Consider the following 27,753-nt stretch of genomic DNA (forward strand, 5'->3'; position numbering starts at 1 on the left):
TCTTCTCTCAAGGAGTTTATTCAAAAGTAATGTGAACAAAACATGCCTTAAGTGTATCAACCATATGCTTGTAATGTAATAATTTCTCATCTTTGGTTTGATATGTGTTTATGACTTGATTCATAATCAACTAAGAATCCCCATAGACTCCAAGGGCTATTAATTTCCAATCTAATGCCAGATTTAGACCTAAAACTAATGCTTCATATTCTGCCATATTGTTTGTGCATGGGAAGAGTAGTTTGTAAGACTTGGGAATAGTGATGCCTAGGGGCATGATGAACAAAATACCAGAACCTAAACCATGGTGGGTGTACGAACTGTCAAAGTAAAACTTCCATGTGATGGGTTTAGTCTAGAGGATATACATATCTGGAAAGATAGCTAGGATAGGATTTAAGCTCTTTATGGGTACATCTACCAATTGATCATAAATGGCTAGTCCTTTTGTAGCCTTCCTATAAAAATAAGATGATATTTCCTTCAAATGTTTGGGTAAGGTATCAATCACCTTATCTACCAATGCCATAGTTGGGTTTTCATCATTAAAATGCATCACTTCTATTTTTTAAAATTTTTTTGTCAAGACTAGCCACAACCTAGTGTTTGTCATTAATGCTTTGATGTAATTGATCTATACTGCTATGATTGAGATGATTGATATCCGACCCATCTTTGTACATTTCTCCTACTCTTTGTAAATGAGATGGTTCAACCAAGTTAAGGTAGATGAAAACATCATGGTCATTGTTAAAATTAGGAATATGGTGATGGTCAGTTGTATTCCAGTTGATGAGCTCAGGATGGATTAAGGAGAGGGGTGTCTAATATGGATAGGATTTTGTAGGGTTTCAAGACATGACCTTGTTTGATAGTTCATACTGTTGACATTCCATTCATGTTTGTTATTAGTGGCATACACTTATTTAGATTGTAAGTACATACCAAGCATTTTAGTTGCTATCGAGTCCTTTGGATAGGTTTTAGTTTGCGTCGAACAGTTGCTACAAAGTTGTTGATCAGTAGTGTAAACAAAGGATCTCAATGTATGTTGAGTTTACTAGTGGAAACTGAGTTGTGTAGTGCAAACCAAGTCTTGTAGTGCTTATCAAGTTTGCAACTACTATGATGTGAGTCTATTGTTAATTGAGTTACTTAGAGTTAACCAAGTGACTCAGTTTCTACCGAGCTTGCAGAGAATTTAGTGTTGACTGAGCTATGTAGTTATAACCAAGTGATTTAGTTTATATGACAAGTTTCATAGTATTCACTAAGTCATCAGTGCAAATTGAGTTCCATACTACTTGGAAGTGATTAGTACGAACCGAGCTTCTACATCTACCAAGTACATGATGATGCTAAGCTTTGACAGTGGATGTTGAGTATTAGAACCTCATCAAGCCAATCTTCAAAACTTGAGTTCCTATGCTTTGACCAACTTTGTAATATTTGTATCAACTTGTATTGTGTCTGACTTTGTAATTATGTAATTAGATTGGTATATATGTAATGTATTGTATCACATCTAATGAAATAATATGGAACAAATATATTAAGTAGAGAGGAGTGAATTACAAAGGCTACAATAATATAAGGAGTAACAAAGATTTATCAATCACATAAGGGTGATTTGTACACTCAGAGGAATCTCATTCAGCAAACCAAGTTGTAGATCAGAGATCAACTACTATTTCATCCTAATAGGTGGATCAGTCAAATTCTATAACAAGGTAGACCTAATAGTCTTATATAAATCTCTTTACTGAGTGCATACTTTATTTTATGTTTGTAAATCATTTTGCAAGGTGCACCTAGCAGTCCTTATTGCTCATAATAGGGAAGATGATTAGAAGTGATCATTGTAAGCCTTAACAAGCCAAATTTATACTATAGTACTAAATCTTATGGGTGTCATCCCAACCCCAATTTTACTTTCTATTTGGAAGGTTTCTAGGTCACCAAATCTTGTTTGTCAAAGTGTTGTGTATGCTTTCATGTTTTTAGTTTCTCATGTATGCAGTTAGATTAGAATTCACTGCTAATTAAGATAAAGTTTTATAAGTTATTTATTCACCCCTCCCCTCTCAATAACTTAGCCTGTCATAATATTTCCAACAATTGGTATCAGAGATTTGTGGTTCTTAGAAATAAGTTTAACAGCTTGAGCAAAGATCAAAGGCAATGGAGGTAGACTTGACAAGGATATTGACAATGAGAAGGTAGATTTGAAATTTTCTATTAAACAACACAAGAAAGAAAAAGAGAAACTCTCTCAATAACTGAAAAGAAGAAAAGATCTTGCAATCTAGATGAATGATCAACTCTACATTGAAGACATCCATTCAAGAAATTCAAATGAAGCTAATGAAGCAATCAAAGAACTATTGGGAAAGAATAGTACCCTTCAAGAAGAAGTAAGGAAACTAGGAAGAGAGAAAGAAATTTAGTCAATAAGATTATGTGAAGTTATTGAAGAGAAAAATAAGACAAGAGAAGAGATAGAAGGAAAGAACAATGAAATTCAACACCTATCCCTTCAACAAGTAGACTTTGTTAATCAGCTCACTAATGCAAATGAAGAAATCATGAATCTTAGATCACAAATTGAAAGATTGTAGAATGGCCTAAACGCTGAAAGGAAAACCAATGAAAGGATGATAAAATCTCAAGAAGACATGAATCAATTAAATGAGCAAAGTCATTATAGAGAAAAGGGGAAAGTAGGAATTGGATACATAGAAGAAGCTAAATCATCCGACCAAGGAGCTCAAAAGAATAAACCTACTTGCAATCACTATGGTAAGAAAGGTCATACATTAAATAGATGTTGGAGCAAATGAAAAGAAAAATTCAATGGAAAGTGCTACAATTGTAATAAGCATGGTCATACGGCTAATGAATGCAAAGAGAAACCTAAGTTTGAAGGCAAATGTCACAAATGTAAGAAACATTGGCACAACTCATCATAATGCAAAAATAAGATATTGAATCCAACAGAACAAAATTGTAAAAGCTATATTTGGTTGGTGCAAATGTCATTACCATGGAGAATTTGGACACATTGGAAGAATTGAAGATGAAAAGAAGGAAAAAGCTAAAAACATCAAAAAGAAAATGAGACAATAATGGATTCCAAAATCTACCAAGAATTCAAGTCTAAGCAATGATCAACAAGTCACTCAAGAACTAGGTGACTCCACCATTTCCATTTGATTTCTTAAAGGAGAACTAGGTCTATGCTAATAAAGAAGGCATCTAAATTAGTTCTAGTTGATAGGACAAAAGATCCATATCATCATTCAAGATGCAAAGGGATCATCATTCAAGATGTAAAGGGATCATCAAGTAAGAGGTACTAGTCATTACTGAGTTACCTTCCTTATCGAGCAAGGTCAAGTTGCAGACTCTACTGAGTGAGGTTGAGAGTAACTAAATTTTATGTAGTTACCGAATTATGAAAGACCCTACCAAGTATTTGATATGAAGTGGATAATAGTCTATCAATTTGATCTAGCATTTTTACTAGGCATTTATGGTGAAATTTGATAAAAAGGAGTGAAATCAAAGTCATTTCTCACTGTGAATTATCGAGGGTTGTTTGCATAAAGAAATCTTCAAGAGCATTCAAGTGATTTGAGAAAATTGTTACAAAAAGTTTTCAAATTCTTTCAAACCCTATTGAGAAAAGATGAAAGCTTCTAGGAGCAAGGCAAAGAAAGGATCATATATGTTGGTTCATGGTGTGGAATGGAAGGTGCTGGATTTCAAGCTTACTCCTACCATTGTGGAAACCCTAGATCCAAGTGGAAAACAATCTCAAACACCTCCAAAGGTACTTTTAATCAATGAAATATATTCTCATTTTAAATGTACAATTCAAGATATTGGTACTTTGGAAATGGATGAAACTCTAGAGAAACTACATGTTAATTGCATGTTGAAATCAAAACACCAACATCTGGAAGCTAAAGGTTTAAGATATATTCCACATATGCCATGAAATTTTTAAATTAAATGGATAAAATACATCCTTAGTCATGTGCATAATGGTCATTTGTGGTTGGAACAACCAATTTTGATCACAAAGAAGATGATCCATAGGATCACCGATCTCCCCATGTTATCAAAAGCCAAAATGACCAAAACCCTAAGTCAAGTTGAACTAGAAAAGAGAAACCTTGCCAAATGGGATGGAAGGGGAATGAAGATAAGTAGTGTGACCAACATGGAACTAAAGTTTGGTGTTCACATCATTTTACACAAAATCTATATCTCTAGCTATGGATTTTTCTTATAAGGTAGTCAAGAATAATCTCTCTCTTGACCTTGCCAACCTACTATTAAACCAGTTCAATAAAAACATGGAAAGCATCAAGACTTTAAAGAATAATCCATGTAAGTTTGGTTCACTCTTGAAATGTTTATTTTTCTATGCTAAAAAATTCTTTTCATGAAATGGTACTATTGTTTGGAGAAAAGATGTACTAGTCATTTATCATATTAATGATTACATTGTTGAAATGGGAGAGAATTATGGATAACTATATTGATGCATTTAAGAAGAAAATGAACATGAATTCAAAATACCTATGAAATTAGTTGAGGATTATAAAGATGGTGTTTGTTTCATGGTAGATAGTGACAAGTTGTATATTTAGGCCGTAAGGCAAAGAATTGCATGGGTAAAACCTCTAGGATATGAGGTCAATATTGATGAAACCAAAGACATAATTGAAGAACTCATAAATGAGCTAGTGGATACTAAGGCTACTTACTTTGGCACTTATGATGAGGCAAAGGTTGGGATAGAACTAGAGATCAAGCTTCCTCAGGTATCTAACAAGGGCAAGAAGAGTATTGCCAAACTAAAAACTAATTCTACTCTTCTATTAACTGAACGAAAAGGTGAGGAGGAAGAAGTAGAGGATGAAGAAGAATCAGAAGAAGAGGAACCACTAAAGAAGAAGGGTAAGGTAATCATTACCAAACCTACCAAATCATCCACTATTATATTCACAAGAGATCCTCTAGGAAGAAAGGTAATACAAAATGAGGAGACATAATTTTCAAGGGGTCTCCACCCACATTTGAGGAAAGAATGAAAGAATTGGAATTAGGTTCTAGAATTACAAACTTCAAGGCACTAAAATATGAGTCTAGGCATGTAGATGAGCAAAATAAGATAGAATATGTATTAATATCCAAGATGGGTAAGTGGAAGTACTCACCTAACTAGCTATCTTAGTAGATTCCAAATGCTTTGATGGAAAGGATTAAACCAAGATGGGAGCATGCAATGAAACTAAAAAAGATATACATGCACAAACCCTAAGGTAAATTATGAAAAATTTGAATGACAAGGAAGTGAAGGAATATTTGAAGAAAAATAAAGAAAAGTTAACTTTAAGATTCAACACTTGTCTTATTGTTTTGAATGAAATTGAGCATGTTGTGAAGAATGCTACAAACACATGGAAGAATGTCTATCTTCTTCATAAGCCAAGTGATTTTTTTGTATGTGTAAGTGATAAGGATGATGGTGATGATTAAGAGGAGAAAGATGATGAAGAGGTAACTCATTTTGATAATATAGATGATGAAGAGGAACATGAGCAAGAAGCTACTGATGAATACACAAGATGTTGAGGAGACTGACCCAGTCAAGATTGCTACAGTAGTCATAGCCACACTTCCTCATTCTCCTAGAAAAACATTGATCACATCAAGCCCAAAGATAGCTTTAGTAGGATTGATTATGTCTAGCATTGAAAGCACATGCACTCAATCAATCTTTGCACCAGTCCAACTCAACAGATCATTGATTGAAGTGCGAAGCACTTCATCTACCAAGCTACAAGTTCTACCCTCTACATCAATTTATCTACATTAGGTATTTCTACTATTATTTCAATGAGTGCAATATCCATTTTTGCAGTGAGTCCTTCTATTTCAATAATTGGTATTTCATCAATAAGTGTAGTTTCCACTTTTTTACCAAGTTCTATAATATCTACAATTGTTTCCATTCCTGATATGCAAGTAATAAGTGCAAGGACAATTAAGACCAAGCCTCAACGAAGCACAAAATTTTTGAGTTAAGGAAAAGAAAAGGAGGAAGATATAGATATTGATGAGGAGATTTTCATTCCTAAATGGGACATCTTAGATCTATATTCTGATTAGATGCAAACTGTTGGTGAACTATGTCGAAAGAAAGCCAAGAAGAAAAGGCTAAGAGAGGAAATAAACAAAGAGTTTAAGATCATTGAGGATGCTAAGAACATTCTAGCATAGGACCTAGGCATAGAGGTTGACACTTCTCAACCAATTATGTATCAGTTGACAAAGGCAATCCATAAATATAATGAAGATTTGGATGGACAAGATAAATTATTGTAGAAAGTTGAGAAAAAGTTTGAGAGTAAAGTTTTAGAACTTATTGCTCAACAAATTGTCATTCACCAAGTAGAATTATCTACTATTTTAGGCTCTCTAGAAACCTCTTACATCAATGTATCTATACTTTTTGGAAAACTATGTGATACATCAATTTTCACAAAAGAAATAAGAGACAGATTGTCTAAAATTGATGAAGATCTTAAGGCTAGTGCACATCAATTGCAGCTTCACCCAAGTTTAAGCTCTACCCACATCAATAGGATCAGATTTTTGAAAGATAAATAGACATAATTGCTCAGAGAAAAGGCAAGAATTAGATCAATTTTGATAGATATTAAGAATATGATTCTCCCTAACATGGATTCAGTATAGAAGCCCATTGTACACTCAAAAATGCTCATCCATGACAATAATTTCTCCATTGTAGACCACATAATTGAATTGTCAGTAGAAGTATAGGTTGCATTGCACACATGCAAGGTCTTGCAAGAGAATTGGGACAAGACTTTGGCACTTATCCTAAAGGTACACTCAGATTTCTTGTCACATTTTGGCATTACTATGTAAATACATATAGCATCAATCTTTGGCATTAATGTCAAAAAGGGAGAAAGAATATTGGAGAAGCTATGAGAAGATGTGAGAAGATATAAGGAAAAAGGGGGAGAACATTGAAAGAAAATTGTAGATTATAGAGAAAATGTATATTATATGTATAGTATAGTATAAATTATGTATGGGGGAGCATTACCATGTACAGGAATATATCTCTTACAAAATAAATTTTCAAAAATCTCAAAAATATTATACTCTAATGAGTTGGAGACATAAGGCGATGGATAAAGATATCCTTGAATTTAGTTTTGATTGATAAGAGTTTTTGTCACTAATGCTAAAGGGGGAGATTGTTGGCATTCCAGTCATGTTTGTTACTAGTGAAACACACTTATTCAAATTGTAAGTTCATACCAAGAATTTTAGTTCCTATCGAGTCCTTTGGATAGATTTTAGTTTATGCCAAGCAGTTACTAAAAAATTGTTGATTAGTAGTGTAAACTGAGCATCTCAATGTATGTTGAGTTTACTATTACAAATTGAGTTGTGAAATGAAAACTAATTCTTGCAATGCTTACCAAGTTTGGAGTTACTATGATGTGAGTGTAGTGTTAACTGAGCTACTTAGTGTTAACCAAGTGACTAGTTTCTATTGATCTCACAAAGAATTTAGTGTTGATCGAGCTATGCAATTTGAACCAAGTGATTTAGTTTATATGATGAGTTTAATAGTATTTGTCAAGTCATCAATGTAGATTGAGTTCCATACTACTTGGAAGTGATTAGTATGAACTAATCTTCTATGTCTACCAAGTGCATGATGATGTTGAGCTTTGACAGTGGATGCTGACTATCAGAACCTCACCAAGCTAGTCTTCAAAACCTAAGTTCTTACACTTTGGTTGACTTTGTAATATTTGTATAAACTTGCATTATTACTAACTTTTTAATTATGTAACTACATTGTTATATATGTAATGTATTGTATCACATCCAATGTAATAATATGGAACAAATATATTAAGTAGAGAAGAGTGACTTACGAAGGCTATAGCAGTATAAGGAGCATCAAAGATTTATCAATCACAACAAGGTGATTTGTACACTTAAAGGAGTCTCATTCAGCAAACCAAGTTGTAGATCAAAGATGAGCTACTATTTCATCCTAACAGATGGATCAATCAAATCTTTTAACAAGGTAGACCTAACAGTCTTATATAAATCTCTTTACTAGGTGCATACTTCATTATATTTCTATAAATCCTTTTTAAGGGTGGACCTAGTAGTTCTTATTGCTCCTAACAGGGTAGATCATTAGAAGTGATCATTCTAAGCCTTAACAGGAACACTTTATACTATAGTAATAAAGCTTGTGGGTATCATCCCCACCCCAATTTTACTTTCTATTTGGAAGCTTTCTAGGTCACCAAATCTTGTGTGTCAAAGTGTTGTGTATGCTTTCATCTTTTCAATTTCTCATGCATGCAGTTAGATCAAAATTGACATAAAGGATTAATTTCTAATTAAGATAAAGTTTTATAAGTTGTTGATTCACCCCTTCCCTCTTAGTAACTTATCCTATCATAATATTTCCAACACATACATTGTATCAATTAGGTCCATAATTTGTGCTTCTTCTAAAGTATCAAGGAAGATAGAGCTTGAGGGTGGCTTGTAGTACTTATCTTCAACTTGTACTATAAAGAAGTTAGAAAATAAAGTTTGAAACTAAAACCCATAAATAGGTTCATCATCCTCATATGATGTGATGTGAAGTGTCTATTCTTTATTAGCCTCTAAATTGTTCTGATGTGTGTTGGCTCTTGGTGAGGTAAAGTCTGAATGAGAAGTTGATCCTTGTGTGATATAATTATTGGATGTGGGAATGTGAAAAAAATCACATTGTTTGTAACGGATAGGCTCTTCAAATAAGGATTCAAATTCCCACTCAGTAGAATTGTCATCATCTTCCTTATTAAGTTTGTCCATGGATGGTTCTCTTGGATGATGTAAATCCAAGATGGATAGATATACATTCTTGGTGTCAGCTACTTTCCAGTTATTACCATCTCTTTCTTTGGGCACTCACACCAAGGTGTAAGAGGATGCATCACTATGTTTGGAATGAGACTTGGAAGTGATCTATTCATTGTCTTGTTCAAAGTACCCTACACATGTTTTTGATCTATTGGACTTGAAATGTGTTGCTAGAGGTTCAAGTACAATACCTCTTACTTTTCCTAAAGAGCTATTTCCCATGTATCCCATATTTTTCATTAGATCGAAACCTTTTCCATAAAGGGGAGGGGAAATGTCAATGTTTTGTATTTTTTCATTGATTCTTGCTATGGAACTTGAAGGTACACCACTTTTCTTGACAAAATCTACATGGTAATGCCTAGCAATTGAAGATGGTTTACCATGAGATCTTAGAGATAGTAGAGGATCAAATAATGAGACTAAATACTCTCCTACCCCTTTGCGTTGCAATTTTCACTTATGATCAAATTCTTTCATTAACCAATCCATTTCCTCATAGTGTGACTACTTGAGGTTTTTTGACTATGATTGCAAAGAAGTGGAAGAACTAGAACAACCTACTTTCTCTTTTCCCTTAGTCAATGTAGGTAAGTGGTTGTTATCTCATCTAGTGGAGCATGAAATGTCTATTGATGTGGACCAACTGATATCATCTGTTGGGATGTTGGTTTCTTCCCTATTATGAGGAACAAGGAAGTTATAATATTCAGTAAGGTTTTGATCCCAAGGTATGGTCACCTCTTGACCCATGTATGGAAATTTGTGACATTGATGTTAAGTGGAAGGAAAAACTTGCAAGTCATCAATCCATGACCTTCCTAATAGGATATTGTAAGTTAATTTTAAGTCCAAGACTCAACAAATAGTTTCTTTTACAACTGGGCCTACCCTAATTGGCAGAATAACAATGCCCTTGGAGGATGTCTCCTCATCGTCATAAGCCTTAATGGTTATTTTCTTCTTTGGATAAACTGTATCTTTTGTATACCCTAAGGCTCTTACCAAATTCAATGTAAAAATTTTTAGACCCTCCGCACCATCAACCAAGGCTCTTTTGACTCTGTTTCTATGAATAAAGACTTCAATGTGCAATGGGGAGTTTTGCTGATGATGATAGACATGTCAGCTTGGGCTAAAAGTGATACACAATGGGGGTTGACAAGGTTACTTACCATGTTTTGGAGTCTATTAACATCTAAGTCATTTGGCACTAAAGATATATTAAGGATCTCCTTATGTTTAGGCAATATTTGTAGCATTTCAAAGATGGAAATGTGGGCAAGAGTCTTCAATAATTGGTTAACTAGGGTATATTTGTGTACAACAAAACTTGTGGTTGCATGATCAAAACCAATTATGGATCTTGGTAGAATGAATTTAGAGGCTTGACCTTAGGTAACAATGTTTGACAATTGTTTCTTATGTTTTTCTTTAATTATGATGATATTTATGACATCATCGAATCCAAAGATCATATTAATAGGGTTATCATAGTGATGAGCATCATTAACTTTGTCATAGGATTCACCCTTCTCATGACTCATGAAAGGGTTTTTGAGGGCCATGTGGTCTTCATTGTTGTGAAGGTTATTCACTTCTATAGTTCCATTGTTGATCAATTTTTGTATAACCCCTTTAAGAGCATAATAGTTGTTGGTTAAGTGCCCCCTATTTTAGTGGTAGGCACAAAAATGCTTTTCACTCCATCATTTTTTTTTAACTTGTGGTTCATAGGGATTGGCTTTAGGGAGTACAGTGAGTTCATTGGCTAAGAGTGTTTGCAATGCAATCTCGTAAGACACCCTAATAGGTGTATATTCCTTAGGTATATCAGAAGATTGGTATCCTCATGAGCTTGATTATAGGCTACTTGTTGATTGGACATTGAAGGAGTACTTGTGTTGCATTGGTGAAATGGACAAACATCATCTTATCTAGGTGGGTTTTGTCTAGTATTCACATTGGTATTATTGAAAATAGGATACTGCTAGTTTGGATGAGGTTGAGTTTGTCATTTAACATGATTAGCTTCAACCATCCCATCATTGACTATTTTTCTTTTTTTATTTCTTCACCACAACTTTTTTTTATTAGGGGACTGATAAGATGTATTTTGAGTTTATGAGGAGTTGTTTGAGAAACCATTACCATCTTTTGATAGCTTGATGATATCATTGTTTATTAGGGTCTCTTCTACTTTGGCTACATTCTCTAACAAAGTTTTAAAGTCCTTGGAAACTTGAAGTTGGAACCAATAATTCATTGGCTTTGAGAGACTTTTGATGAAGATGTATGTCTTCTCCTTGTCTAGGATATCTCTATGGTATTTGGAAAAAGTATGTCTCCACCTTTGCAAGAAGACTTTGAATGACTCTTCGGGGAGTTTTTTGGTATTGGATAGATCAATCATGGTAACTTCCCTTTTGATATTATATGAATATTATGCTATGAAGATTGAGGTCAATTAATTAGAGGATTTAATGTTGGAAGACATCTTGGAGAACCACTTCATGGATTTCCCTCCTAGGCTTCTAGGAAACATTTGCATTAGGTAAGTTGTGTCATGAAAAAATTCCATATTTAGAGTATAAAATTATCTAAGGTGATCCTGAGGATCAGATTTACCAAAATACTTATCATATTTTGGTAGTTTCACATTCTACAAGAAAGGTGTGAAGGTGATGTTTTTGCTGAATGGGAGGGGACACACCTTCTTGAGGCTGAATTTTGCAGGTTGGATTTTCCCTCTTTTAATCCTTTCCATTTTTAGTTGTAATTCTTGTAATTTTTGTGGAGCAATATCCAATGGTGATTCTTCTTCATCCCATTTAGGGTTTGTTACATCAAAATTGGATGGCATTTTCACACCTTATTGTTCTAATGCTAGCAAGTAGCACTCTTTGAGTTTTTCAAGTATCTTGTCCATGATATCAACAAGCTCAAAGTTTTGCTAAAAATCTTCAAATTTGGTTTTGATGCTCTTCTCATCCCACATGTTTGATGAACCGATTTTGGAAAAGAGCTCTAATTTTTGGTTGAACAGGGGTGATTTGTGGGTAGGTGTATTTGGTGAATAGTTGGTAGGTGTAACAGAGTCACTAATGTTTGAATATTATGTATATTTGATGGTTTTCTTGGCTATTCACACACTTAACTACATAGGCAATCATTTTGGTTTTGTGACTACACTAGTTTTACATTGTGACATGATATGTAGATGGGATTCCTTTAGTTCTTTTGCATTTTGACAATATGAGGGCTTCTTTTAGACCAAAGTTGGTAAAATAACAAGCTATGCTTGAAAAGGATGTTTGATAGTGTTGACAATGGTAAAATTCAATCTCACGAAGTTAGATAGGGAATGAATTTGTGATTTTGGTTTATTTCTAACTTGATATGTGGGGTGGAAGTAAAAAACCTTAGTTGGAGTTAGATCATCGCTTGTTTGAAAAATGGTGATGATCGATTTCAAAATCTCTTAGTTTTTGCCAAATGTCAACAAGGAAAAAGGGTATCCAAATCTATTGTTTGTTCATGAAAATTGTACGTAGAGGTATCCCCTATTTAGGATTTTTCTCAATATGCTACAAAAAGTCCTGAATGCGCTATTTCAATAATTATATGTGCTATTTCACAATTTAATAGGTGTTTTTCTATAGGGCATATGTGCAATTTAATTATTCAAATATGCTATTGTTTTAGTCATTTGCACTATTTCAAAATTTATATGTGTTATATAAAAGGTCAAATGCGTTTTTTTGAGGACTAGATGCACTATTTTAGGTTATTCAATAGTTTTTGAGCTCTATTTCATATCAGTTTTCTATTACATTTTCTTGAAAGGACTATGGTCTGAAAGATTGAGATTATTATGTATTAAAGCATACACATTTCAAATACAATTGTACTAGAAATGACAATGAAATAAACTTACACACACCTAGAAAATGAAAGAAATGGCTTCCTAACAAGGTTATCTAAGGCTGTTCACTACCAAATTTTAGTGTTTACCCAAAAATGTTCGAATTTACCTCTCCATGATAGAGAGCTTCCCACCAATACTAAGGAGGTGTGGTGCAATCTCTTGTGAGACTACTAGAGGAAGGGTATATTTTGAAGATGGTTGGCTTGCATTGGATTAAGACTACAAGATTGGAAGGGATTACCTCTCACTGGCCCTACTAAGGCAAGTCTTTGTAGGTAGCAGTTCTTTAGCTAACTAATCTAATTAGTAAAAAGGAGGAAAATTAGAAGTTGAAAGCAGGCTTGAGAGTTTGATCACTCTAAGAGAGTGGAGCATATCCCTACTACTTTGATCTCCCAAATATGATAGGCAAAGTATTGTTCAATTCTAAGCTCTTAACTATAGAAGACAAAGGGGCTCCTAATTAAGCTAAGTGTTTGTTCATTCACTATTTATTTTTTGCTGATCCTTGCAAAATTTTTGGAATTTTGCTAAAATCTTGTGAATTGAGAGCATAGGCCTAATTTTGATCAAATCATCAAGATCAAACTCCCTACTTAAACTAGGTTATGGATTTAGAAATTCTACAATCTAAATGATGAGGGTCTAGGTTTTCTTACCTGATTCAATATTAGAAAAGGCTAGGTTCATTTTTGAGGGTCTTCATTCCTATCTTGTGATTTTGGTATCATAAGAGTTTCGATCAGACTAGAAGAGATCTCTAAACAATCGTTAATTAGATCTACAAGCTAGATGTGATGATTGATAACCCTAATCAGATGTGCTATAGAAAACAACATATACATTACAAAATAGAACAAATATGCTACAAAATTAGTCAAATGCACTATTTAGGAATGCAAAAGTGTTACAAAATCTAGAAAATGTGCTACAAAATCTACCAGATGCACTATCAAATGTATCAAATGTGTTACAATTTTTTTTAGATGTGTTACATAACACTTCAAATGCACTAAAAGAATAAGTGTAAGTGTTAAAATAATGTTTAAAAGTGTTGGGCATTACGAAAATTGTAGATCTAGTCTTTGTGAGCTCGAGAATATCTTTGAAAGTTTGTCGTTCCTATTATAAGCTTCCCAAACATTGGAATACCTATAACTAGTCAGATCTGCACAAGAAACCAAAGAAATATGTAGATCTATAATAAAATATAAAGATTAGCAAGAAAACTTAAAGAAAGTGAGGCTTTAAGACAAAGCCTAATGGTGGGCACCAATTTGTACATGGTGGAATCGTGTATTCAAGAGACCTTAGAGAAGAGTCCAAATAGAATGACAATGAACTAATCTAGACCCAAGAAATCATTGTCAAATAGAGACTCTACAAACATCCCATGTTTCCCTAAGTACAACCACTAAGATTGCTCTTAGACCAGCATCTTAGTGACACTTCTAGAATGTGAGTATGTTATGAATGTAGATCTACAAATGTCTATGCAAGATCTATGTGAGAATGAATATTATATGACTATAATAAGCCTAGAATGCAATGATATATGTATGTAATATGAATAAAAAAGTGATAAATGATATTAGATAAACAAAATAACAATGCTAGAATGACTCTAGAATGAAATGAAATCACTATAATAAAAATGATAACATGATAACATGATAACTCTATTGGGTCCTTTTTCTCTTGAATTTCCCTCCTATTTATAGGATTTTAGAAGGGTTTGGGGTAAACATCAAGATTTCACTTTTGACTAGAGGGTAATGGTGAAACTATAAATATCTCATAAGGCACCAAGAGGAAAAGTCCAAGAGACTTAGTTTGTGAGTATAAAAGAGGATTTTTCCAATTGTTTTAAATGTGAAAAGGAGGATTTTCACTTTTGTGAGGATAAATGGCTTTTATTGATCTAATAAATGTTCCATTTATTTTCAACTTTTTTCTTTTCCTTTTTCATTTTTTATTTCCTTTTATGATTTTGCAAAATTTTTTCCCTCTTTTTAAAGTTGATTTAGGCCCCTTTTGATTTGATAGGGGATTTAATTGATTAATGATCTAATGTTACCATTAATTTAAAGTATATTGCTTTCCTCTGATGTTATCCTTAATTTTGCTTCATTGATAGAAATTTTGTTGTTTTAGGTCAGTGCCAATTTTTTGCGTCTACAAATAGGTTTTTATGTAATTTGAGATGTGGAATTTGATTATAAAATTGGGGTTTTTATGACATTATTTATATTTTAATGTTAATAAATTATATAGGGAATTAGGGAAATATTTTGTATTGTGGATGCTTGACAAGTTGTAAAGAAAGAGTGTGAAATGTGCTGGAGATCAGGTTAGTGCTACATACAAGACATATAAGCATTGAACAAATATTTGCATTCTACTTCATTGGTACTAACCTAGGCACAGGGTAAATACAAGAAAATATAAATATATACACCATAGTATTGTAGGTACATATAATGACTCATTTAGGATGCAATCCAAGGTAATCCAAAAAAATAGATAACTCACCTAAGATCAATAAAGGTAGAAAAATTATAAATTAAATATTATTATGGAAAATTGAATATTTTACTTTCATACTTGTAAAGTAATTTGTAATATTAATTTAGCCACACTTTAAAAAATAAGAATACAATATTTTTATACTAGTTGAAATGCATAATAATATACAATAAAAGTATTGTTAGAATTCTTTTTAGAATAACTGAGAGTGGGGGTGAATTAGTTATTCAAGCTTGAATAATGTCCAATTCAAACTTTTAATGAAACTATAGTAGGCTCATGCATTCTACTATTCATCCAAGTTTTAACCTTTACCTTAGCAAGCTACTGCAAGTCAACATGCAATGATGAAACACATAGAATCAACACATAAAATAGAGATTTATGTGGAAACCCAATTTCGGATAACCACCAGTAACATGCTACCTTCTTTTCTCACCCTTATGAAGTGATACCCTATTAAAGGCTGCAACACACTGTTAAATGTGACCCTTTCAAAGTATTTCAACACCCTATAAGGAGTGTGCCTTGTTAGAGGACTTAAGAAAATTCAACTTGGAATGTCACCCTATTAAAGGATTTACTTAAGGCTGTTAGGCCCACCCAACTCCATGGGACTTTCAACTACCTTCTCAAAGGCTTCACCACCTAGCTATTAGGCTAACCTATCAATATAAGATTTCAATGTCTAATAAAATGATAAGAAAGTATTAGAAAGATTTGACCTAATACTAATTACAACTCAAACCTTACAGATCTCATATCACACTTCAGCCCTTCTATTTTGCTTGGCTTTCCTTCTTTGTAGTTCAGATAGCTTGTTCACCCTTCAAGATCTATCTCCTTGAGTCTTCTACTCATTATACCAATGCAATTATCACATCAAATCAAATTCTTGATGCTCTATTCTTCCTCACTATGTCCTTTCCTTGACATTTTACACTAGCCTTCTCTCGGCTTCTTCACAACTTGACCATATCTTCCTCACTTTGATATTCTAACCTATAACTCCTTATAAAGAAGTTATGTTATTCATTTCTTGCTAAATTCTTCCTACTCTTCAACTTGAATTGACTAAGAAAATGATATTGCTTTCCCTCCAATTTGTTTCTTCTAGAAACATCATGAAAAATCCATTAGTGTTCACCTCAAATTGGTTTGCATAAAATTTTGTAACACTAGCTCATCAACCTTATCTTCCAACTAGTTCACAAAATTCAATGTAACAAACTTATCATTACTGATCTAGTGAGTCTTTTGACTTTTCAATAATGTAGCAACTAGCCACCATTGAAATACTGATGCTTATCACATACTACATTGCTTGGCATCAACTGAGATTTTATTGATGCTTGACACTTGAACAATTTGCTCAACATCCACTAAATTTCTAGTTTTCTTGGCACCTATTGTATCCTATATTTCTTGGCACATGAATATTGCTGGATCACTCAGCACACACTAAATTCTAAACTTTCTTAGCTCGAACTGAGAATTTGCTCAGCTTCAACTAGCTTGCTTGGCACTCACAGATGAACTTAGTTAAGCATAGAAAATTGACTTAGTTACACCTGTAGACACCTAAAAATCCTTTAGAAAATAATATTTTTATTTTCTGAAAAAAGTCTCTGATGACATCATCATTAATTAATTAATTATTTAATTAATTTATTTATTTTTATGCCATTAAATCCCTTTATCTTAATTAAAAATATTTAATTAAGAAATCCCTTCCAAAAATGTTTAAATCTTATTTAAACATTATTTCCTTATTTATTAATTATTTAATTAATAAATTGACCAAAAATCCCAAAATAAATAAAAATTTTATTTTTTGCCCAAAACTTGGCCAATTTCCTTAAGACCACTAACCTCTTCCAAAATCTTCTAATCCTTCTTTAATTTCGATTAAAGGCTAATCCCATCATTTCCTACCCCTAATCCCAACTCAAAATATTTAATCAAGATTAAATATTAATCCTCATGTTTATTAAAAATATTTTAATAAATATCTCCTCAACCCAAACCCTTGAAATAAATAAAAATTTATTTATTTCATAAAATCTTATCCTAGGAAGTTCTAGACTCTTCTAGAAAGTCTTCATCCTCATCCAAAGCCTAGACTCTTCTAGAAGATGTCTTTAACCCTAATCCTAATCCCCTCCTAACCTTGTCACATTCCCTAAACATGGGTTAAGACTTGCTAACTCAAGCCAAAGTTAACAAATATCTCCTCCTTCACCCACCCTCATTAATTGCAATCCACTTGCCATCCACTTGCCTAGTCCTAAGCCATCTCTATCCCTTTCTCTAATCATGTTTACAACCCTAAGCAAGCTTAAAACCCCCCTAAACCCTCAAATTCAAATTTCATGGTATCTCTCACAAATATCCTCAACCACAAAACTTTATAAAGCCCACAAAGTCATAAATGTTCTTACAAAGCACTTATGAAGGGTCTTTATGAAGATTTTATCTCTTGAGCCTCCTTTGTTGACTCATCCTTGCCCTTTCCTGCATCCTCTCACCCTGTGACATGTGTCACTCCCTGATTGGCTATAAGGAAGCACAATCCATGTGCTCTCCTCTCATGCAATCTGAGCCCTCCATAAGCTTTTTCCCATCCTTGCATCTTAGCCCTCAATCCCTCAAGCCTCTTGCCTATAAATTGGATCCTTTCCCTTTGCAAAATAACACAATCCATGAAGTAAAGTCATAATGCCATTTTGAGAAGCCATTTTACATCAAAACCATACACTCACATCCAAATTCCAACTCCATTTGAAGCCCTTTTTGAAGCATAAAGCTTGAGCATACATCCTATCTATTTAGACAAAGCTACTCAACAAGAGAGCTTCTCATTGAGAGAGCCCATTAATGGCTCATATTCTCAATTGAGAGCTCATCTTAGTCTATCTTGAAGTTTATGAATTTTGTTTAGTTTGTAGAAGCTTTATTTAAATTTGGTTTCTATTAGCATACTAACATTGCTCATATACATTTTGGCACGCCCGGTGGGACCCCGCATGGGTCATGTTCATTAGCTTTTTTAGTCAAGTTTTGTATGTCATTTTCTGATTTTGGCTAATTTTACTTGTTTTTGTGATTGGTAGGATTGTATAAATTTGTTTTGTAGCTCCACATGAGCATTAAGAAGACAAAGGAACTCATAATCTATCTCACAGTGTTTGCAGATTTTTCAAGCTTATAGGTAGACAAAAAACTTGAAATTCTTCTTCCTCTTCTTGTCTATATTCTTCTTTTTCCATCTACTTCTTCTTCTTCTTCTTGTGGGAGATCTTGGCCATTTTTTTTTTAAAGAAGCAAAATCATACACACTTCTTTCTAGTGCTTAAAATGAACCCCCAAATCATACTTAAATCCATTAAAAAATTAAAAATTTGCAAAACAGGAAAAATCTTTTAACAAGTGAAACTAAACCAATCTAATCATTTGCATCCTTGCAACATCAAGGTTTTAGATGCATTCATGCAAAGTTAGGAACACTTCATTTTTTGGAATTTAAAAAGAACTTCAAGTTTCCATTTCAAAAGATTCAAAATCAACACTAAGTGCACACTAAAATCTAAATCAAACTCAAAGCATCAATCAAGGATAAAATGAACCTCATTTGCAAATATGTTAAAGTTCTTTTAAAAATCTCATGAAAACTAAAAGTCCTAAATGGTTGCCAAAAATTGTCCTAAAAGCTTTGTTATTTGTTCCAAACAAATGTCTTGTTGCAAAATCTTGAATGTTTCTTAGGTTTTTCATGCATCAAAACAATCTAGGAATATCATTTTTGGGCTTAAAATATGCAAACTAGAACGCAAAATCTTGAATGAAAACCAAAGTCCAAAGAGTCATTTTCACTTTTGAGTCCAAAACAATCTTGAATGATCTAAGGTTTAAACAAAGCACTTCAAAGTTCTTAAAACAACACACAAAATCTCAATCTTGAATGCTCAAAGGAAAAAACTTGAATGTTTAATCACTTGTCTTTGAATGCATGTTGCTAAACACACTCTTGAATGCCATGGATTAAAATCAAATTTTCCTTGAATGCAAGATTAAAACAACAAATCCAATCTTGAATGCCAAGGATCAATTAACCATTGCAATATCAAACACTTCATTTGGAGCTTTTAAAATTGAACAAAACAAATCTCTTTTTCACATGCAATTTAGGCAAAGTTTGATTTTTGGACATTTAAGAAACTTCATTAAGTTAAACACAAATTTGAAAAAATCAATTTGAGTAGTTCCTTGGACTAACCTCTTTTCTAATCATCCATCAAATATTAACCATTTCTTGCAATCTCAGCGCCATTCATGGGGATGGGTCTACTTGAAAAGGGTGTTAAATGTTCCACAATCTAACTCACTCACTTGGTCTTTGAAATTTTTCTTTAACTTTATCAAAATTTTTAAATGACCAAAACTCTAGATTAAATCGATCACACTTCAAGTTTGGGCACTAAAATTGAACAACTATTGACGTGGAGGGCCTCCAGGTGCGCGCTTGACAAAATCGAGTCTCACACATCTTTGCTTTGGGCTTAAAAAAAAATCACACCAACTCTTGAATGCTTTAAAAGAAATTAATCGAGACTTGACGTGGAGGGCCTCCGGGTGTACGAGTTTGCTTTTGTTGACCCTAACTCTTCTTCTTGTTTTCATTCTTTGATCGATTTATTTTTGTCGATGCTTCAAAGTTGGAATAAACATTGTATCTTAAACATAAGTGCTTGCAAAGTCTAGATCAGAAAACTTAAGCATCAGTTGGTAAAAGAACAAGCGTGTTTTTTAGCCCAAGATCATCCAAGTCTTCTCTCCCCTTGTCGTCTTTCGAGGCCATCTTGGGTGCATAAGATTAGGATCCAAAATCTTTTCTTAGCTTTTTAGGAGGCCTGCTTGGGGATTTCATCACCCCTTAGGATGACCTCAACTACAGTGTTTCGGCGGAGTATAAAGATCGGGAGGTGAATCCAAAGACACCTCTCTTGGGATCAAAATTTTATCACTCGGGCTAAGCCTCAAGGAACTTTATACCCTTGAGAAGTGAAAGAGGAGAAGTGGGTTACCGCTCCTCTCGGCTGTGTGACATCTTTTTGGTTTCATCTATGGATTTGGGCCTCACGTACCTTGCGTATATCAAGGAATCCCTAGCTAAACCAAATTTCATCCTTGTAGAAAGCTTCTTAGGATGTTGGTGTGTTTGACGTGCTTGCTGAAAACTTTTGTCTGCTTGTTTGTTCATAGCTTTTGAATGAATATTTGCCAATTTTGGTCGAAATCCTAGAAAAGCAAAAATCTCCCAGCTCAAGGCATACTTAGCATAGTCACTGCCTTATCAAAAAATCATCCAAGCTCCCCCGCTGCAACCGAATCTATCTAGTTCTTTGCCTTAGAACAATCCCAAATCCAAAGTCCATCCAAATCATCCCCCTAGCCAGCTAGCAACCCAATCCAAAATCACCCAAGCCTTTAAAGAGTTGTTGTTACTCTGCCAGAGTTTGCTATCCAATCAATCCAACCAATCCACCAGCCTCACCAAGGTTATCCCTTTGACAGAGCTTTGTCTAGGGTAATCTAGCTTTGTCACTTGTTATCCCTCATCACCTTGAGCTAAGGTTGGGATCCACAAGTGGTCAATCTCATGTCATGCCCATTGGATCATTAGTCTATCCTTAAGTTGACACAATCTCCACCAAATCCAGTGCATAGGAAAGCAAAACTCTCACTTTTTGACAGCATACCCTTGAAGTCTTCCACCCACAAGAAAGCCAAAAATCTCCAACCAATCCTCCTTAGGTCTGTCATGCAACTTTGACTCTCCCTAGGAAATCTTTCATCAGCCAATCCAAAATCTATGCTTAACCCAAATCCAACCATGAGCTTCTGTGTTCATCCATATGCAAGACCCCATCCCCATCAAACTCATCATCAAAGCATGAAGTACCAATCCTATCATGATGTGTTTGGTCGCATTGTCCTTGCTCTTGCCACCTCCTATTCCAATGATGATGAAAATCTTGTTAACTATGATAGGTATATTGAAAGCCTTAGAAACATTCCCCCAAGCATCCCCCAAAATCCAAGAGTTATTCCAAACTATCTAGTCATGCCATCTGATATTCCAGCTTCCCCTTCATCACCCCATCAACCAAGCTTCCAATCTTCCACCCCCATCACACTAGCTATTCCTGTCAATCCACCTCCACCTTTGACACACGAGTATCCAAGGAATCTCCTAGAGGAAATACAAGAAAAGTTGCCTCCAACAGTCGATAAGCCATGTCATCTAATCCAACCATGTGAAGTAGTCAGTGATGAAGCTTCCCCATCTATAATATCACCTCCATCTCCCATAGCTATCATCCCCATACCATCCATCAAATTGCTTAAAATCCTTCCACTTCCCGCAAGCATCAAAATTCCACCACCTGTCAAATCCCTCCAAATCCTATCCACATCACCTCCAAGCATTTCCCAAATCTCTCGTAATGACCCTTATGCATCCATCTTCTACTCACCCATCTCCACTACTGAATCTCCCATCTATCCATCCACTGCCTTTGAAGAATCCATCCCTTCACCTCCTATCGCACCATCCACTCCAAACCAATCCTATCAAGATCCTGCCTAAAAGCATGTTGACATCCCCCAAAGCATAAATGAAGATATCATCGTACCATGTCTTCCATCCATAGTGCAGTCACCATCTCCTCCATCTCCAAAACCTCGAGCCATATCTCCTCCACTACAAGATATCTTTTCATCCCACCAGCTACATCAAGATCCTATCTTTCCATCTTCCCCACTCCATGCTTCCATCTTACCACCTATCCAAGCTATTCCACCATCTATAATCTACCCTCTTGGTTCACTTACATTCATCCACAGTGGCCCTCTCTCAGCAGAAGAATTAAGAACAGTATCTCCCCATTGCAATACACATAATAAATCACTTCTACCATTTTTTGCAAGCAAAAAGTTTCCTCACCTTGTTCAAATGCTCAATCGATGGCATTATCAAGGTCAAGGTTTAGGACCACAAGAGCAAGGAATCAGAGAGCCTATTATTGCACAAAAAAATCTAGGATTTCATGGTCTTGGATATGTATCCAAAGGCTCACCATCTAAAGGTGTTGGTACACCACACCCCCAAACCAAGCCTATCTCCAAGCCCACCATGCCAGCCTCCCATCACTCCTTCAAGAAATCTTATGTCATCCCCCCTCCACCATCTTTGCAACCCAAAACAACCTACCATATCCCCCCTTCATTCGCTAAATCCATTTTGGGTCCCTATGTCCCAAAATCTACCATCCTCCATCCTCCTATCAGCCATCATAAAAATCATATTCCATCCATTCCTATGCAAGATCAACAAAGGCACATAACAGGGCACATCTCCCCCTATATGCTCTTTCATATCCTCTCCATCTCACAAAGCTTCTCCTAACCATCTTCCCAAAGCTTACCATAGCAATGTAAATGCCAACTTCAAAATGCATAAAGCTAAAAATCCACATCCTAGGCAATCATATGTCTATTCTAAAAGACATACTCCAAAAAGGAAAAATCCAATCAAAGAATGCAAAATAATGCAAACGCCTATGAAAAGAAAAACCAAAACCATGTGCATCCCAAAGAAAAAAGTTGAAACCCAATGCATAATGGCATCCACCATTGCTAATCTCCCATCCCGTGACTCATGTCCCCCATCTCTTAACTCCATCTTGGGTGCCTATATCCCCAAGCACGCTTCCACAAATCCTCCATCATGCTCGCATCTACCATATATCCCCCATATGCTCTTTTCACACCCGTCCCAACATGTGCCAATGTTGCTCTTGTAAGCATCCCCATCTCATGCTCCTTTCTAACCTTTTCATCCCTCCATATCCTACCATCAACCCCATCTAATCCAATCTATTGCATAAATCACACATCCGGTGTACCAACAGGTAGCAACAAAATTGAACATTCCAACAGCCAATGAAAAATCCCAAAAAAAAAGCCAAAATAGCTGAAGAAAGCCAAAATCATTCCAGCTAAGTCCAAAGTCAAAAAGTCAAAAAAAAAAATAAAGAAAATAAAAGCGTCCACTGGTGAAAACTTGGCAATTCAAGTGCCTTGGACAAGTACCATAATGAAAACTTAGCAAACAAGTGTCATGTGTAATCCTGCCATCCCTAGCTTAGCCTATCACCCTCATGCTTTTGGTCATCTCTTGACATCCAACTCCATCTTCCAATCTATCCACCTATCCTCCACCCTCCATCTTCCATCTCACACCATCCACTTATCTCCTGCAGCTTCAGCCAACCATCCCAGCTATCATCCATCTCCCTAGCCCCTTCAAATTTTTCCATCCTAGCTTCAATCCTATCACATCCATCATAAGACCTCCTTCCGCATGTTATCTTCTGATTGGGGGCACTATATTCCTTGGAGATCTTGTCTTGTCCATCCTCCTTTGTCATTGGTATCTAGCTCTAGGCTATCCTCATGCAAACCCAATGTCATCTCTTTACATCCATCATAATCCTAGCTATCTACCATCCTATCCAACCATCTCATCCAGTTCCTCTAGCTATGCTTGGTCACAAAATCTCTCATCATCATTGGATGCATCCTGCTAAATCCATATCTTTCACTATCACCCCACCCTTAGCTTTCGCATCTTGCACAACATTGAACCATCCCGCTATCTTATCATCCTGAGCTTTTGCCTACTTGTAACTATCTTGGTCAGCTTCAGCTTGTAAATATCTTTGTCTTTCAGCTTGTACATCCTCTTTAGCTTAGTACCATTGTATCTATCTAGCTTTTGTGTCAGTTCCTCCTTGATCAGCAACTTGCACACATCGCACATCTTGGTTAGCTATTCCAATGTATCCTTTAGCTAGATTTCTTGTCACCAAAGTGTTATGCTTCTTAGTTCAGCTTTCCAGATGCATCACTCATCCAAATCCACTAGCTTAGGTGCTCTCCAATAGGTCCTTGCAGGATATAGCTTTCCTCATGTCTGATCTTGGTCTGTTAGTACCTCATCCTACCCATCTCGTTGGAAAATAGTTCTCTTTTGGATTTTCGCTTTCTTTTGATTTGGACTCTTCCCTGTTGGGTCTTGAAATATCTTTTTCAAGAAATCTCCTTGTTCCCTCCTCAAGGTTTCCATGATCTTCCATATCATGGTATACTATGAATGGGGCAATCAAAGCGTAAGGTCTTGATCATGTCTTTTGCTTGTTTTCTTTTCTGCTTGTGGGTTACCTAGTGTCGTTTCCACACTGCTTCCTCTGGGATTCATGTGTGATACTGGGGCAATCCTTGCGTGTTTGTTTTGAGTTAGTTCATCAGTCCTATGGATAGTTGGTGAACATGCCTTGATGTTCTTGGTAACCTTGGCAATTAACCAATAGTCCTATAGCAAATCTAGTGCTCAACTACATGGTGGTACTTCTCTTTGAAGTATCCCCCCGCTCAAAAAGCTTCAATGGTTTTCCTTCATCTCCATTATCCCCCATCCATATCCAGCATCCATCTCTCCTACCCCAGATTATGCATCAGTATCTCTTTGAATCACTCCTCACCTTTAGCTTTAGGGATCCACAATCCTAGTCTTAGGGATCCACCAATCCAAATCAATCTGCCAAGCCTCATCTTTCGTGATCCACAATCCTAGTCCTAGGGATCTCCGAAACCCATCTTCTGCCAATCTAACTCTTTGAAATCCTATTGCATTAGCTTTATAATCCCTTCATCCATCTCCCTATCCTAGATTCCTTTTTATAGCGCTCCGCTCCTTCATCCTCCACCTTCCCTAAGGTCTTAAGCTTGCTTCCTCTTGTGCCTCTGATTCTCCCTTTATCATTCTCCTGTACTGAGAGTTTGAGCTAATTAAACCTCTTCTCTTAAGCCAATCTAAGTCTCCTTTCTCATCTCAGATTCTTGTACTTTTTAAGAAGCAGTTGAGCCTCGCTTTCTCTCCCTGCCGCCTTCTTGAGGAGGCATCTTGCAGTCCATTCTCTCCTCTTTTGCTCTAGCCTTGGGCATCTTATTTTCTTATCTTTCATGTCATGCCAATGGTGGCATCACATCAAAGAGGGGAAAAATGATGACATCATCATTAATTAATTAATTAATTATTTAATTTATTTATTTATTTTTATGCCATTAAATCCCTTTATCTTAATTAAAAATATTTAATTAAGAAATCCCTTCCAAAAATGTTTAAATCTTATTTAAACATTATTTCCTTATTTATTAATTATTTAATTAATAAATTGACCAAAAATCCCAAAATAAATAAAAAATTTATTTTTTGCCCAAAACTTGGCCAATTTCCTTAAGACCACTAACCTCTTCCAAAATCTTTTAATCCTTCTTTAATTTCGATTAAAGGCTAATCCCATCATTTCCTACCCCTAATCCCAACTCAAAATATTTAATCAAGATTAAATATTAATCCTCATGTTTATTAAAAATATTTTAATAAATATCTCCTCAACCCAAACCTTTGAAATAAATAAAAATTTATTTATTTCATAAAATCTTATCCTAGGAAGTTCTAGACTCTTCTAGAAAGTCTTCATCCTCATCCAAAGCCTAGACTCTTCTAGAAGATTTCTTTAACCCTAATCCTAATCCCCTCCTAACCTTGTCACATTCCCTAAACATGGGTTAAGACTTGCTAACTCAAGCCAAAGTTAACAAATATCTCCTCCTTCACCCACCCTCATTAATTGCAGTCCACTTGCCATCCACTTTCCTAGTCCTAAGCCATCTCTAACCCTTCCTCTAATCATTTTTACAACCCTAAGCAAGCTTAAAACCCCCCTAAACCCTCAAATTCAAATTTCATGGTATCTCTCACAAATATCCTCAACCACAAAACTTTATAAAGCCCACAAAGTCATAAATGTTCTTACAAAGCACTTATGAAGGGTCTTTATGAAGATTTTATCTCTTGAGCCTCCTTTGTTGACTCATCCTTGCCCTTTCCTCCATCCTCTCACCCTGTGACATGTGTCACTCCCTGATTGGCTATAAGGAAGCACAATCCATGTGCTCTCCTCTCATGCAATCTGAGCCCTCCATAAGCTTTTTCCCATCCTTGCATCTTAGCCCTCAATCCCTCAATCCTCTTGCCTATAAATTAGATCCTTTCTCTTTGCAAAATAACACAATCCATGAAGTAAAATCATAATGCCATTTTGAGAAGCCATTTTACATCAAAACCATACACTCACACCCAAATTCCAACTCCATTTGAAGCCCTTTTTGAAGCATAAAGCTTGAGCACACATCCTATCTATTTAGACAAAGCTACTCAACAAGAGAGCTTCTCATTGAGAGAGCCCATTAATGGCTCATATTCTCAATTGAGAGCTCATCTTAGTCTATCTTGAAGTTTATGAATTTTGTTTAGTTTGTAGAAGCTTTATTTAAATTTGGTTTCTATTAGCATACTAACATTGCTCATATACAACACCTTGTAGTTCTAATGTATCTAAGTGTGTCTAACCTTTTTATCTTAGAGCATGTCACCAATACATCATTTCATCAAAGTCTTAACTAATCCTTATACTTCATTACGACATCATAACTTCAACCTTTCTCTAGGTGCTTTAGTTACATCTTATTAAATAACTCCTCCTTGTCAATCAACTAAGTGATAGTAGTTGGATCACTTAAGCAATTTCCATTCTTGGAAGTAGCAAGTTTTACATCAATGACAAAAAAATGATTGAAAACATTCTTTACCAATTCCATCATTCTTCAATCAATGATCTTTTCAATCATTTCCAACAAGTATAATAGTGAAATAAATATAATATTACTAATTATTGAGATTGAAATTCTTATTAGTCCCAACTAATAATGTAATTGATAATGCTACATGAATATATGTAAGATAGCATATCAGTTGTTATGTTGTGATTGATGTCAAAGTCTTAGTTGGATAGACATTATACTAACTTAGTAAAGTATTGTATTGTTACATGATTGATGAAGACAATTTGATTGATAATGCGGATTTGTTTGAAGATAAAATTGATAAGTATGGTACTCAATGGATACTTGAATGAGTTGGATAAAGATAATGTAATATTGGTTTGATTGTTTAATGATCATATATTGTTGCAATGTATTGAAAAATACAAGCCTAACCAAGTAGCAAGGATAATGAAGGAAGATTGTATTCATCAAGTGACTACAATGTTGAATGAGCAGTTTGGAAAAGTAAGAAGGAATTCAACATTTCCTAAGAAAATCTAGTATTGACCAAGTGA

Source organism: Cupressus sempervirens, chromosome 7 (assembly GCF_028749045.1).
Source record: "Cupressus sempervirens isolate cs-2001-9-10 chromosome 7, ASM2874904v1, whole genome shotgun sequence".
Taxonomy (NCBI): domain Eukaryota; kingdom Viridiplantae; phylum Streptophyta; class Pinopsida; order Cupressales; family Cupressaceae; genus Cupressus; species Cupressus sempervirens.